The sequence below is a fragment of the Mustelus asterias genome, chromosome 12 (assembly GCF_964213995.1).
Source record: "Mustelus asterias chromosome 12, sMusAst1.hap1.1, whole genome shotgun sequence".
Lineage (NCBI taxonomy): Eukaryota > Metazoa > Chordata > Chondrichthyes > Carcharhiniformes > Triakidae > Mustelus > Mustelus asterias.
The window spans coordinates 29,332,811-29,348,633 of NC_135812.1; the positions used below are offsets into that span (position 1 = coordinate 29,332,811).

General features: G+C 43.0%; 1 long non-coding RNA gene and 4 other non-coding genes across 7 annotated transcripts; all 5 read right to left on the bottom strand.

Moving 5' to 3' along the window:
* Positions 1-1,161: 1,161 nt before the first annotated feature.
* On the bottom strand, positions 1,162-12,452 carry LOC144501350 (uncharacterized). 3 transcript variants are annotated; one of them, XR_013499098.1, is made up of 11 exons: positions 12,325-12,452; positions 7,072-7,169; positions 6,681-6,729; positions 6,279-6,378; positions 5,891-5,939; positions 5,179-5,246; positions 4,091-4,156; positions 3,383-3,432; positions 2,887-2,937; positions 2,081-2,151; positions 1,162-1,421 (listed from the first exon to the last, which is right to left on the bottom strand). It is a non-coding gene; the product is annotated as an uncharacterized LOC144501350 (long non-coding RNA). The 3 variants fall into 3 exon arrangements; XR_013499099.1 differs by having other exon boundaries at positions 6,490-6,729; XR_013499100.1 differs by lacking the exon at positions 6,681-6,729.
* Positions 3,008-3,140, bottom strand: LOC144502160 (small nucleolar RNA SNORA8). Its single transcript, XR_013499296.1, has one exon. It is a non-coding gene; the product is annotated as a small nucleolar RNA SNORA8 (small nucleolar RNA).
* On the bottom strand, positions 4,273-4,406 carry LOC144502162 (small nucleolar RNA SNORA18). Its single transcript, XR_013499298.1, has one exon. It is a non-coding gene; the product is annotated as a small nucleolar RNA SNORA18 (small nucleolar RNA).
* LOC144502163 (small nucleolar RNA SNORA40) lies at positions 6,125-6,252 on the bottom strand. The gene has a single exon (XR_013499299.1). It is a non-coding gene; the product is annotated as a small nucleolar RNA SNORA40 (small nucleolar RNA).
* On the bottom strand, positions 6,918-7,045 carry LOC144502164 (small nucleolar RNA SNORA40). The gene has a single exon (XR_013499300.1). It is a non-coding gene; the product is annotated as a small nucleolar RNA SNORA40 (small nucleolar RNA).
* Positions 12,453-15,823: the final 3,371 nt, after the last annotated feature.

A 15,823-nucleotide genomic window follows, 5' to 3' on the forward strand; every position in this document is an offset into this window, starting at 1 on the left:
GGATGTGTTTTGGAATTTTGATGCACGTGACAAAAGGTAAACTTCTCCCTTCTCACCCTTTGATCAGATTTTCCACCATCGTTTCAGCTGGGTGGAATGGCTCTTGCCTGGTTCCATATTTGTGGCATCACTTGCAACATCTTTCAACTCCTGCACCATTATAACTCTTCTACCCTAGGACAGCAGTGCTAGCATTGCTGCCTCAGTGCCAGGGACCCAGGTTCAATTACCAGCTTGCATCACTGAGTGCAGTTTGCACATTTACCCCATGGTCTGCGTGGGTTCCCTCCCAGTCCAAAGATGTGCAGATTAGGTTAATTGGCTATGCTAAATTAACCTTAGTGTCAGGAAGTTTAGCAGGGTAAATAAGAGGGGTTACAGGAAAGGGCCTGGATGGGATGGTCGTCAATGCACTGAATGGCCTTTTGTACTGTAGGGACTCTATATTAATTTCTGGGGGCCGACCCCATTAAAATCACTTGCTCATTTGGCCAATAAAGCAAAATGGGTGCAACCTGCCCTTGGTCCCCATGCCAAGATAGGTTATATGCTAACTCCAACCAGACATTGGTAGAGGGTTGAGTTTGTCAAGTTCGGTCTGCTGATTCAGATATTCTAGAACTACTGTCCTTCCTGGAGGAATTGGAGGTCACTCAAAACTGCTGCCTTCTGACCCCAATTTCCATTAATCTATCACTACTCAATATGAACTCCTGGTTAAGCAACATCTTAATTTGAATAGTCTTATTTACAATGCAAACGGTCCAAATATAAAAAGTATTGCAATTTAGACTGATTTCACACTCCTTACTTGACCAGTGCAGTTCGCCCCTTCTCCCAGCTATCACTACTCCTACAATCCTCATTCATCCCTTGAAGACTTGGTGAGAGCAAGGTTGCAAAGAACACCTTAAAATTCCATTCGCTCATCCACCCTGGTTTGACAGCACCTGGCGTCTTACACAGCCTAGATTTTCTGATCCACTTTTGTTGCAGTGCTTTCAGCCCCAATGTTAATTGCCTACCCAAAATTCAGATTCTCCAAATGACTGTTGAAACCTACACTTCGGATACCCATTCTGCACATGAGTGCATCTCCCCGCAGTTCTCAAATTTGGACTGTTAGAAGATGTACACAAATTAAGAGGCCAGACAATGCAGTCTTGATTAATTCCTTTATTATGCAGCACTGGAGTGCACAATGAATGCTGGAGCATAAATTAGTACAATATTCATAGCTTTACTGAACTAGAGATGCAATTCAGATTTCCTCCTTGATGATCCTGATGTAACAATACAAAGCCAGAAATTCAGTTTGCATGTGGTCAGTTGAAACTAAATGCAAAACATTAATAAAGGCAAGCGGTGCTTGATTTGCTATCTTCAGTTCAGCTGTCTATTTTCTGTGATTCCAAAGTTTCCTAAAAGCAGAATAAATATAGTAAGATTCAAGTTTCCAGAGAAGACCAAGAATTCAACAAGTAGATATCACATCAAATTGCCCTTTTCACATTTGGATGCAGTTCCCACTAGTATATTTCTAATAAAAAAAAATCAACATCCATCAGTTGTAGCACCATACATCTTTTCGGGAACTTCAGTAGAATTGGTTTTGTATACCAAACCCTTTTAACTGTGATGTTCACATCCTTGGCAAGGCCAGCATTTATTGCCCACCTTAGAGTCTTTGAAAAAGGACTAATTTATACACACTGCACCCATGAGGAGCAAAGCAAACTAGCCAACTAACCCCCCCCCCCCACTGTCAGCAACAAGTAGAGCTCAGAATACAAATGGCTAAAGTTTGCTTTTTCAGGCTAATAAATTCCATCTTTGACTTGGAAGTTGTCTCCTATGAGCATAGACTGCAAAACATGGGTCTTGCAGTAACTAAACACAGGATTATACTCTTGGTCATTGCGTTAAGAGTTGTTGGATTTTTGCCAAAAGACTCTCTTTGAAATGACCAGCATTGCACTTACTTTTGCTAGCAAACAGTACAGAAATGGTCCATCTGTCTTGTCTGCAAAGACAAGTACAATTTGTATATTTCAACTAGCTGTGCAATTCCTAGACATACCTGAACACATGGTTAATTTGAGGCCACTTAATGTTTTCATAAGTCTACCAGCAATCTCGTAGTATTGTAACCTAAAGAACCAAAGTGAAATTACACACAAGTTAGTAAACACTAATAGCAAGACATGCTGCCTTGTGCTGACAGCTTGCTAAATATACATTAACAAGTTCTCCAGTTCGATCCCAGCTAACTCTGAAGCAGCAAGTATATCATGAGCTTAGCAACTTTGGGTCAACAAGAGAGGTTTTGCAGTCAGTTGGATGAAAACAGTTTGTCAGACTCAAGACAGAGCAGAGCTAAGAGAGATCCTGCATTCGAGGCAGAATTGGAAAGACATCACAAATGCTGTGAATACTTGTAATCTTGAGATGGTCTGGTTACATCTGTTATTCCATACCATTTAGTTTGTACAAACCACTATTTGCCTATCCATGTTAATATGTGGATTCTGATCCAAATTGAAAACTACAAAAAAGTGGAATCTTGTCAGTAGTGTCTTCATTTGGGACGTCTGATTATTTTGGTTTAGTTTTCCATGGGATCATAAGGGATGTTCCCAGCCAATTGCATTACCAATAGCAACTACAACCAGCTGGGATGGTCTTATACTTTATGGTCATCGCCACAGCAGACCAGATACTGGAACTCTGGTAGCCTTGGTATGTGACCAACTATGCCAATTACAATTGCCAACTGAAATTAATACATTTTAACTTCAACACAGCTTCGCAATGCAACTAACTATTTCAGAGTTTAAAAAGTTGTTCATTGTATAGAGGCTATATTTTCCCCATGAACTGTCATACCTGTTTACAATTTCAGTGCAGTGATCCCTGCAGCTTCAAGCTCTGATGCACCTAGGGTGAAAATATTATAGTGAGTCAATGGTTCTAGGTTGCCCGTTATCAGTTTAATGTACAATGCTGCATATGTATCAGCAAAATTACCAGGTTAACAAGCATGATCAGCAAGCTAACCAACGATGCCGAACTGAATTAATATTGCACTGATTCATGAACACCCAACAGGAGGTACTGTTGGATGCAGATACGACAGTGCAATTAAACTCATCTAGGAAACATACATACAAGATTAGCAATATTGATTTCTGAAGCACTGCAACAAATTGCATCCAATATTAGATATTAATCTACAATTTGGTCAGCAATCAGATACTATCAAACTACTGCACTTTTATTTGTCTAAAATTTGAAACTAAATGTTACCACTATTTTATATTCAGGATATGCAATTCTGCACAAGGACATTTTTCCAGTGTGCCATCAAGAACAAACTACATACCTTGTGAAAGAGGTGGCAGGAAGTGATTTACTCCCGAGTAGTCTTGACATCTTTACAGAAAGAAAAGTCATATTATATCCAAGATGCACACCAGAACTAGAATAGCATTTAAAACTTTCACTACCTCAGCTGATGACAAATACAGTCCTGTTCAGAACAATGGTTTACGTTCATTGATTTTCACATAGCAGTTGAACAGAAAGAATAATCATTACAGAACTGCAATTTGAGCATTAACCCTCCAAATTAGCTGCAGCCATCAGGAAAGAGCAGGTGAATGGGACTAATTGACTAGCTCTTTTAAAGAGCCAGCAGGGGAACACTGGGCTGAAAGAATGCTATTGCACAGCAGGAATTCAAAGTAGTGCTGCAACCTGCAATTTAATTCTACAGCTTTCACTAGTACCTCTTCAATGGCTTCTGGAACAGCAACCTGCCAATGGAAGTGACACATACCTCCAAAATGGAGAGCATCTCACCTCCATCTGCAGAGAGCAGTGGTGGCAGTGTCAGTGAATATTTTTAAGCCAAGCTAAATAGATTCTGGACTGATGGGAGAGGCAAACATTAGAGGGGTAGGCAGTGAAAGTGTTGAGGCCACAATCAGATCAGCCATGATCTTATGGAATGGTAGAACAGACAAGAGGGGCTGAATGGCCTACTGCTAAGCAACATGGTCAGACGCAAGGGAAGCTTTAACCTCCTTACCTGTTGCAAGAATCCACCTGATGTGGGCTGAACATGCCACTAAATTCATCTTCAACGCAGAAAGGCCTGAAAAACATTTAGAAATAATATATCTTGAAAATCAATGCTCTCCAGATTCATCAATCCCATTCCACTTTCCTTTATGAAACATCCATGGTTATAACTTTTAAGACCTAGCAAGCAATTGTTTTGTAGTTCAATCCCACTGGTTTAACAGCATAATCCAATGAGTAAAACAAGAACTACAGGTTTATTCTTTGAGGCGTTTCCAACAACACAAATCTATGGTTAAGGTTCAGTTGGGATAGACCTCATTTGCCCAATGCTACGAGCATAAAGTGACACCAGCAGACTTCAGGTTTAAGTAGGCTTATATTAAAATTTAGAGGGGAAATATATCTGACTTCAACCTCATTATGTAAGCACCACAATTAGATCAGGCATATTCACCAATTTTTTCCAATTTCTACACCATGAACACCAAAAAAATTAAGTCAACCTCAGCCATATTCAGTTTCTACAAGCTATCAGCTGGAAACATGCCTACTTTTCAGACAACTACCAAAGCATCCCAAACCAACCATCCATCAAATCTTGCCATCGCACCCTTTCATAGTTGGAATACAGCTGGCCACATCAACTCCCTGCTTTTCCCCAGATCCAGTATTGCCCACTGCCGCACCTCAGCAGCAGTGTTAACCTACACAGCTGTTTCGTTACTTTGCCAACTGGTTTCACCACCCTTACCATGTCTGCCTTCCAGCTGCCACAAAGCACCTAAAGTACCCAATCCATAGCCACTGATATGCCCACATTAACATTCATTCAACTATCCTCAAAAGACCTGCAGTTATTCCTTGTCATCTACACTATATTCAAAGTCCACATTCTTTACAGCTTGGCTTCATCGTACCTCCAATCCCCTCGACCCCATTCTATGATCCCTGCCCCCATCTTCTTTGTTCATCTGACTGGATCACAGTCCACTCTTCACACTACCATTAGTGACTTGCTGCAGTCTTTCAGCACATGTTGCCCCAGGACTTTTTTTACTTAAGAAATTGATTCTATATCCACATAGAACTCACCCGAGTAGTCAAGTTGCCCTGGAATGGTCAGTTACAATATCCACATGAAGCCATCTCCATAGGAATTTCTAAAGGCAGAAGATAATATTTTAGACAATATTGTCAGATATTTATGGGGATTTTGTCATTGATTTTGCATTGATGCGTTCAGAAGGCCATGTCATTCATTGTCAATCAGAGCAGTTGAACGTTTTGGCATTCATCACAACTCAACTGCAAAGAAAGAAAACTGAAGCGGGGGGGGGGGGGGGGAGAAAAGAGGTAAACTCAAGCCAGTTACAATTTTACATAACTTAATCATAAATTACAGACTTTAGATTAATTACATCTAGCTGCAGAAGCATCAGTTGATAATCCATGAAAGTCAAGGGAACTCTGTAGTGGCCAATTTGTGGAAATTCATTTGAACAGCTTAAAAACTAGCGCATTCCTTTATTACACCACACATTTGTTATTTGAGAATTCATAGTTCCCGAGTATAAAATTGAGACTCAACCAGTACGGCTGCACAATTCATTACCTTGTTAAAAAGCCTCAAGTGCAATTATTTCATAGCTGCTTTGACCCATTGAAGACATCTATACAATTATAAAGCTATTATGGCTTTTAACAACCATATTTCACTTCCTCATTCACTGCTTTTGAGTAACCTTCAGGTCAAAATTGCTTATAAAGTAATCCCCTTCAGGATACAGATAGAAAAAGTCCACACCTTTTATGTCATTCTGTCGCAAGACCAGTTGATTTTGCTCCAACTCCACCTTATTTAAAAGAGGAAAAATTTCATTGAGTTTTATAAAGCACTTGTTTACTTAACCTTATTCAGCAGCATCATAAATAGGTCAAGATTCAACTAGAGGAAAGTATTACAAACTATACTAGAATACCAATTTATAATAAGCTTAAATATTATAGTACTTGGGTACTTAGGAGAGAATCCAATGTATCTGTCCCTTCTTGTTAGTAGCACAACTGGTGGATTGTGACCAGTTATGGGTTGCAAAGAAGAGTTTACTTTTAGCACTCTATTCCAGGTTAATGCCTATTCAAATGACAAAACCATGATCAAGTGCTGATCACAAAATCCAAAAAGATCTCACCTGCATTTTATCGATTATCTCCATAGCTCAGTTTCTTTAAAATAAATTGATCTTGACCAGGTATCTGAATTGAGAATGGTTGAATTCCAAAGACAGCAATCTGAAATAAGATACAACTCCCATTACGTTGCAAAGAAATATCGAATGTTCAAGGGTGATTAATCACAAATCTTAATTGAGACTCAACCAGTAAGGCTGCACAATTCATTACCTTGTTAAAAAGCCTCAAGTGCTATTATTTCGTAGCTGCTTTGACCCATTGAAGGCATCTCCACAATTATAAAGCTATTATGGCTTTAACAACCATATTTCACTTCCTCATCCACTGCTTTTGAGTAACCTTCAGGTCACAATTGCTTATAAAGTAATCCCCTTCAGGATACAGATAGAAAAAGTCCACACCTTTTATGTCATTCTGTCGCAAGACCAGTTGATTTTGATCCAACCCCACCTGTTTATTTAAAAGAGGAAAAATTTCATTGAGTTTTATAAAACACTTGTTTACTTAACCTTATTCAGCAGCATCACAAATAGGTCAAGATTCAACTAGAGGAAAGTATTACAAACTATACTAGAATACCAATTTATAATAAGCTTAAATATTATAATACTTGGGTACTTAGGAGAGAATCCAATGTATCTGTCCCTTCTTGTTAGTAGCACAACTGGTGGATTGTGACCAGTTATGGATTGCAAAGAAGAGTTTACTTTTAGCACTCTATTCCAGGTTAATGCCTATTCAAATGACAAAACCATGATCAAGTGCTGATCACAAAATCCAAAAAGATCTCACCTGCATTTTATCGATTATCCCCATAGCTGTTTCTTTAACAGAAATTGATCTTGACCAGGTATCCGAATTGAGAATGGTTGAATTCCAAATACAGCAATCTGAAATAAGATACAACTCCCATTATATTGCAAAAGAAATATCGAATGTTCAAGGTGATTAATCACAAATCTTGACACTGTCCAGAACAAAACATGGTGTGGAGATGCCGGCGTTGGACTGGGGTAAGCACAGTAAGAAGTCTCACAACACCAGGTTAAAGTCCAACAGGTTTATTTGGTAGCAAATGCCATAAGCTTATGGTATTTGCTACCAAATAAACCTGTTGGACTTTAACCTGGTGTTGTGAGACTTCTTACAGAATAAAACAGCCCATTATCCACCAAATTGGAACATTCACTCCTTTCATCACCAGTGCATTGTGACAGCAGTGTGCACCATCCTTCCAAACCCAATATCAAAACACAGGCAGCAGATATATGGAAAAACGAGAACCTGCAAGCACCCCTCTACACCATTCCTTCATCACTTATTAGCATTCTGGAATTCCTCACCTACATCCCTTCAAGGATGCCACATCCATCATCTTCCCAAAGGGAAAATAAATGCTGCCCTTGCCAGCATGACCATATCACATTAAAAAGGTATTTCAGGCTGTAGAACCCCCCATATTTCAAACCTTTGTTCCATAAATTATATAGTCGAGTAGTTTGTGTGAACACAAGCCATTATTCAGGTTTACTTTTGCAAAGCATATGGATTCAAGCCCTCAAACAATAAAATTACAGCAGCTGCCACAAAACTAACCACCAATGTGAAAGTAGCAAAATTTAAATCTGGCCAACTCCCTCAGAGTCCTTGCTACAGTGCACTTTTAAAATACAGAAGAATGAGGCCAGGTGTAATTAAGAGGATTAATCCAGATCCGATTTTCCTTGACATGGGATGCTAGAAGAGCCCAATAAATGAACAGGCCATTCAGCCCCTCAAGCTTGCTCTGCCATTCAATAGTAACCCTCAATTCCCCTACTAATCAACAATTGATACATCTCAGCCTTAAATGTACACAAGGACTCTGCCCCCAGAGCTCTATGGCAAAGAGTCCGAGACTCAACCCTCCTCATCTCATTCTTAAATTGGTGCACTTTTATTCAGAGACCATGCCCTTCAGTCCTAGACTCAGAATCCTACAGTGCAGAAGGAGGCCATTTGGCCCATCGAGTCTGCTCCAAACTCAATCCCACCCAGGCCCTATACCATGCATTTACTCGAGCTAGTCGCCTGACACCAAGGGGCAATTTAGCATGGCAATGCACCCAACCAGCATGTCTTTTGGATTATGGGAGGAAACCCACACAGACACGGAGAATATGCAAACTCCAGACAATGACTCAAGTCAGGAATCGAACCCAGGTCCCTGGCACTGTGAGGCAGAGATGCCAGCGTTGGACTGGGGTAAGCACAGCAAGTTTCACAAACAGTGCTCCAAAAGCTCGTGCTACCAAATAAACCCATTGGACTTTAACCTGGTGTTGAGACTTCTTACTGTGCTGTGAGGCAGCAGTGCTAACCAGTGCCAATCTTTTTTTCACTTTACGAAGACAACAAAAAAAGTCTCATCCATTCAGCATTTGCCTTGTCAAGCCCATAAAGAATACTATGTACCAATTAGATCACCACTCATTCTTCCAAATGCCAGCAAGTCCCAACATGTTTAACCGTTTCTCTTAAGACAATCCCCACATACCAGATCATCCTAGGTGAAACTTCTCTCAACTGTCTCCAATTAAATAATAGTTACTTAAAATAAGGGGACTTAACTGCTCAGTGCTCCAGTTGTGGTCTCACCAGTACCTTGTACAGTTGCCGCAAGACTTCCAACTCTTATAATTCAACCCCCTTAAAAAAATGACCAACATCCCACTAGTCTTCCTAATTACTTGCTGCACTTGTGTGCGAGTTTTGTGCTTACTGTACAAGTACCCCCCCTGCCCCCAAGTCCCGTGTGTCGCAGCATTCTGCAGTTTTTGTCCATTTAAAAACCATTCTTTTGTTCTCCCTTCCAAAATGAAGGATTTCCCAGATTATACTCCATTTGCCAAATGGTTTGCCTACCAACATCACTGAACTGTTTGCATCCATCAATTGCCTTTCCACCTACGTGTGTCATCTGCAAATAGAACATATAACAGTACAGCACAGGCCCTTCGGCCCACAATGTTGTGCTGAGCTTTATCTGAAACCAAGATCAAGCTATCCCACTCCCTATCATCCTGGTGTGCTCCATGTGCCTATCCAATAACCACTTAAATGTTCCTAAAGTGTCTGACTCCACTATCACTGCAGGCAGTCCATTCCACATCCCAACCACTCTCTGCGTAAAGAACCTACTCTGATATCCTTCCTACATCTCCCACCATGAAACCTATAGTTATGCCCCCTTGTAATAGCTCCATCCACCTGAGGAAATAGTCTTTGAATGTTCACTATCTATCCCCTTCATCATTTTATAAACCTCTATTAAGTCTCCCCTCAGCCTCCTCCGCTCCAGAGAGAACAGCCCCAGCTCCCTCAACCTTTCCTCAAGACCTATCCTCCAAACCAGGCAGCATCCTGGTAAATCTCTGCACTCTTTCCAACGCTTCCACATCCTTCTTATAATGAGGTGACCAGAACTGCACACAATATTTCAAATGTGGTCTCACCAAGGTCCTGTACAGTTGCAGCATAACCCCATGGCTCTTAAACTCCAACCCCCTGTTAATAAAAACTAACACACTATAGGCCTTCTTCACAGCTCTATCCACTTGATTGGCAACCTTTAGAGATCTGTGGATATGGACCCCAAGATCTCTGTTCCTCCAGTCTTCAGAACCCTACCTTTGACCCTGTAATCCACATTTAAATTAGTCCTACCAAAATGAATCACCTCACATTTATCAGGGTTAAACTCCATTTGCTATTTTTCAGCCCAGCTTTGCATCCTACCTATGTCTCTTTGCAGCCTACAACAGCCCTCCACCTCATCCACCAATCTTGGTGTCATCAGCAAATTTACTGATCCACCCTTCAGCCCCCTCCTCCAAGTCATTAATAAAAATCACAAAGAGCAGAGGACCAAGCACTGTTCCCTGTGGCACTCCGCTAGCAACCTGCCTCCAGTCCGGAAATTTTCCATCCACCACCACCCTCTGTCTTCGATCAGATAGCCAGTTACCTATCCAATCGGCCAACTTTCCCTCTATCCCACACCTCCTTACTTTCATCATAAGCCGACCATGGGGACCTTATCAAATGCCTTACTAAAATCCATGTATATGACATCAACTGCCCTACCTTCATCAACACACTTAGTTACCTCCTCAAAAAATTCTATCAAATTTGTGAGGCACGACTTGCCCTTCACGAATCCATGCTGACTATCCCGGATTAATCCGCATCAAATGTGGCTACAGTACATGTTTCCTTCCTCCAAGCCATTAATATATATTGTGAACATCTGCAGTCCCAGCACAGATGGATCCTTGTGGAACCCCACTGGTTATCAGCTGCCAACCTGAAAAGAACCCTCATTTCCAGTTTGCTTGTCAAGAGGCCCACCCATGAGGTTGGGGATGTGAATTGGCACTAAGATGATGGACTTGAATTGCCTACTTTTTCATTCAAGTATTGATGTGCACAATAGAGTGAATGCGTTGGGATAGTACTAGACATGGAATTGGGGCAGATCACAATGAATACACAGGTTTAGCATATAAATACACAAATTGGCAAATATTTTTTTGTAACCTACAGGTACAGATAGCACTCTGGGAATATAGCTTAAAGTTCTGAGCTGGTTGCTTAATATTCATGGATACAAGCTATTCAGAACAAAGGGGTGGGGGGAATGGGTGGCAGTACTGGTTAAGGAAGATAGAGGGAATGTCCTTGAAGGAGCAAAGACAGCAAATAGATAAGATGGTGCTACTGAGATATTGTATAGGCCCTCATGGTGAGGCAAATTAAAAATTTGAAAGGGATATATTTCCCAGAACCAGTTTCAATGTCCCAAAAAAATGAAACCTAGGCTTGCATTGTACCACAAGGCAAACACCACTCCTTCCTAGTTTCAATCACGAGCACATGTAATTCAGCAAATGCCTTTTTCTTCTGACTCACTTCCACCCCCTTGCAAAATATCCTCTGCAATGAGGCAAAATGTGCAGGACTCTGGATGCACCACTCGCCCCCTGCCAACTATCAGCTCTTAGTGATTGGAATTCTATAATTTGCTTTCTATATGCACAGTCCATTGATGCCTAGGACTAGTTAACACTCTCCCAAGGGCTGATTGGGAAACATCTCCAAGACTCTTCTAGACAGACACCAATCTATCACTGGAATGAAATTACCAACTCTCAAAAACCACTCCAGAAAATGTAGCCTCCTCGAAGCACCAGCGAATCCTTCCCCCTCAAGCTCAGAAAGCCACAACTTGAAAGTAGCTGCAAACGATTTCCTACCCACGTGGCACTCAAACTTCCCACGTGGTGCAGGATTTGCCAGGTCAGCTGCCCAACCCGGATCCAAAACCTAGGCTGAAACCGAAAACTTCCCAATAGACAAAAAGCAATGCCCGTGTAGACAATCCACCAGCGGATGGAGCGGGACGGTGGAGATGTCACAGGCCTCATTGTCATCAGTGGCACGGCCAGAGCCCAGAGATGGAAGCAATGCCTGTTTTAGTGTAGCCGGGGTGGAGAGGGGGGGAAAAGCAGCTCCATCAGAGGAGCGCCCCCCCCATGTAAAGACCTCCTCCCCCGGCAGAGCAATGGCAGAGAGTGGCTGGCTTGGGGGAAGGCAACGCCCGTCGCCATTGCGCCCGGTGGCGAGCTTCCCCCCCATCCCGCGAGCGGTCGCCATGGAGACCAATACTCCCCCTCCCTCCTCGTGAGCCGCCGCCATGGAGACCAGTAACCGTCCCCCCACCTCCTCCCCAAACCCGCGAGCGGTCGCCCATGGAGACCAATGCTCTCCCCCCCCCGTGAGCCGCCGCCATGGAGACCAATAACACCCCCCTCCTCCTCGTGAGCCGTCGCCATGGACACCATGCTCGAAGCACCAACGGCTGAGGGCAAAATGAATTTCTCCCGCCTCCCGGTTAACGATCCCCGCCGTCTCAGTGAGTACCGGGGCCGGGCGGTGACTCTGGAGCCTGGGGGAACTGATTGCGGCTAGGCCGCCATGTGCGCCTGGGCCGGACCTGTCTCTCACCTCCTCAGCATCTGCTTCACCTCCTCCGCTGCCGCCAGGAAAAGAGAGCGCGAGTGGCCGGGGACGGCCCTTTTATACTGGCCTGGAGCCGCGCTGACTCCACCTCCAAACCGCGCCGCCCCGCTCTGGTATTTTATTATTTTGAATTTTAAGTGACCCAGGCCCGGCCCGAGCCCCGCTGTTTAATTCTTTTTTTAAAAAAAAATAATTAATTTTATATGAAGTAACCAAGCTGTTTTGCGCTATATTCCTGCTCCGCGCCCCTTTTCCCGCGCAGCCGCAGTTGGACTGAGTTCACCCCCAGTCATTGATGTACAGTACTGGGTGTAGGTCATTAAAGACCATAAGACATAGGAGCAGAATTAGGCCACTCGGCCCATGGAGTTTGCTCCGCCATTCAATCATGGCTGATATTTTTCTCATCCCCATTCTCCTGCCTTTTCCCCATAACCCCTGATCCCCTTATTAAAGACACTCAATGAACCGGCCACCACAGTCTTCTGCGGCAAAGAGTTCCTCAGATTCACCACTCTCTGGCTGAAGGAATTCCTCCTCATCTCTGTTCTAAAGCATTGTCCCTTTAACCTGAGGTTGTGCCCTCTGGTTCTAGTTTTTCCTACTAGTGGAAACATCCTCTCCACTTCCACTCTATCCAGGCCTTGCAGTATCCTGTAAGTTTCAGTAAGATCCTGCCTCAGCCTTCTAAACTCCAACGAGTACAGACCCAGAGTCCTCAACCGTTCCTTATACGGAATGATAAAGGAATGATAAAGATTGAGGAATGATAAAGATCCAGCACAGTACATTGCTGTGTACTGATCTGGATCTTTATCATTGCTGTACACTATTGGGTGTAAGTTATTGCTGTGTATTGTGCTGGATCTTTATCATTGCTGTACACTGTACAGTGCTGGATCAATATCAGAGTCTCACACAACAGATTTTTATAGGAAGTGGGAGCAAGAGTAGGCAATTCAACCCTTCGTGCCCGCTCTGTCATTCTATATGATCATGGATGATCTCCATCTCATCCGAACTCCACTTCTCCGCTTTCTCCCCTTAGCCCTTTATCCTGCTTTTGATCAAATATTTGTCCATCTCTTTCTTGAATCTATTGATTGATTCTCCATCCATTGCACTCTGGGGCAGTGAGTTCCATAGATTCACAACCCTCTGTGAGAAGCAGCTTCTCCTTATGTCTTGTCTTGAACCTCCCCCCTCTTTACAACTATTACCTTTTTGTCCTAGACTGTTCTAGAAGGGGGAACATTCTGGTTAACGTCTACTTTATCAATCCCATTGAGTATTTTGTATATCTCAATCAGATCCCCCTTCATTCTTCTGTATTCCAGCAAGCCCAAGCTACTCAACCGCTTCTCATATGACAGCCCCTTCAAACCTGGAGTCTAGTGAATCTCTACTGAACCACCTCCAGTGCCACTACATCCTTCCTCAAAGAAGGTGACCAAAATTGAATGTATTACTCCCGTCTCACCAATGCTTTATATAATTGTAACAACACTTCTCTACTTTTATACTCGAGACCCTTTGCAATAAATGTCAAGGTTCCATTTGCCTTCCTTATAACATTCTGCACCTGCACACCCACTTTCTGAGACTCATGCACAAAGGCACTCAGATCCCTCTGCACAGACGCCTTTTGAATCTGTTTCCCAGTTAAATAGTAAATAGTAAATGGATAACCTCACATTTATCGAGATTAAACTCCATCTGCCAGATTCTGGCCCATTCCCCAAGCCTGTCAATATCCATTTGTAAACTTTTTATCTCCTCATTTCAGCCCGCTTTCCTACGTATTTTCATGTTGTCAGCAAACTTCGCTATGTTACACTCTGTCCTTGCTTGTAGATCATTGATATAGGTTGTAAATAGTTGTGGTCTGAGAACTGAACCCTGTGGGACCCCACTAATTACAGATCACCAACTGGAGACAGACCCATTTATCTCAACCATCTGCTTTCTATCGGTCAGCCAGTCCTCAAGCCTAGCCAGTACTCTACCCCCAACTCCTGGGAATCTAACCTTCTGGATCAGTCTCTTGTGTGGCGCCTTATCACATGCCTTCTGGAAATCCAGATAGATCACATCCACAGGATCCCCGTTATCTACCATAAGAACATAAGAACATAAGAAATAGGAGCAGGAGTAGGCCATCTGGCCCTTCGAGCCTGCCCCGCCATTCAACAAGATCATGGCTGATCTGAAGCGAATCAGTTCCACTTACCCTCCTGCTCCCCATAACCCCTAATTCCCTTATCGATCAGAAAACTATCTACCCGTGATTTAAACATATTCAACGAGGAAGCCTCCACCACTTCAATGGGCAGAGAATTCCAGAGATTCACTACCCTCTGAGAGAAGAAGTTCCCCCTCAACTCTGTTCTGAACCGGCCCACCCCCCCCTTATTTTGAGGCTGTGCCCTCTAGTTCTGGTTTCCCTTCTAAGTGGAAAGAATCTGTCCATGCTGGTTACATCCTCAAAGAACTCTAGCAGGTTTGTCAAACAAGATTTGCTCTTCACAAAACCGTGCTGACACTGGTAAATTGAGCTTTGCTTTTCCAGATGCTCAGTCACCTCCTCCTTAATGATTGACTCCAGCAACTTTCCCACCACAGAGGTCAAATTGACTGGTCTATAGTTTCCCACTTTTTGCCTCTCTGCTTTCTTAAATAAGGACGTCACATTAGCATGTTTCCAGTTCACTGGTATCTTTCTGGAACCATCCACCAGGTACACGGTACATATTCTTGCAACTCAGCCAACGCTGTCTACCTGATACGCTGCAGGAAAGGATGTCTCGAGGCATGGTACATTGGGGAGACCATGCAGACGCTATGACAACGGATGAATGAACACCACTCGACATTCACCAGGCAAGAGTGTTCTCTTCCTGTTGGGGAACACTTCAGCGGTCACGGGCATTCGGCCTCTGATCTTCGGATAAGCGTTCTCCAAGGCGGCCTTCATGACACACGACAACACAGAGTCGCTAAGCAGAGACTGATAGCCAAGTTCCGCACACATGAGGACGGCCTCAACCGGGACCTTGGGTTCATGTCTGTAACCCGCACGACTTGCCTGGGCTTGCAAAATCTCACTAACTGTCCTGGCTGGAGACAATACTCTTTAACCTGTGCTTAACCATCTCTCCACTCACATTGTCTGTACCTTTAAGACTTGATTACCTGTAAAGACTCGCATTCCAACCATTATGTTGTAAATTGAGTTTGTGTCTTTATATGTTTGTGAACAGAACTCCCACTTACCTGACGAAAGAGCAGCGCTCCGAAAGTTAGTGGCCAAATAAACCTGTTGTACTTTAACCTGGTGTTGAGAGACTTCTTACTACCTTTCTGGAATCCAGGGAATTTTTGAATATCATAACTAATGCATCCACTATCTCTGCTGTCACCTCCTTTAACACTCTATGGTGTAGGCCATCACGTCCCGGGGACTTATCTATTTTCAAAATCTTCA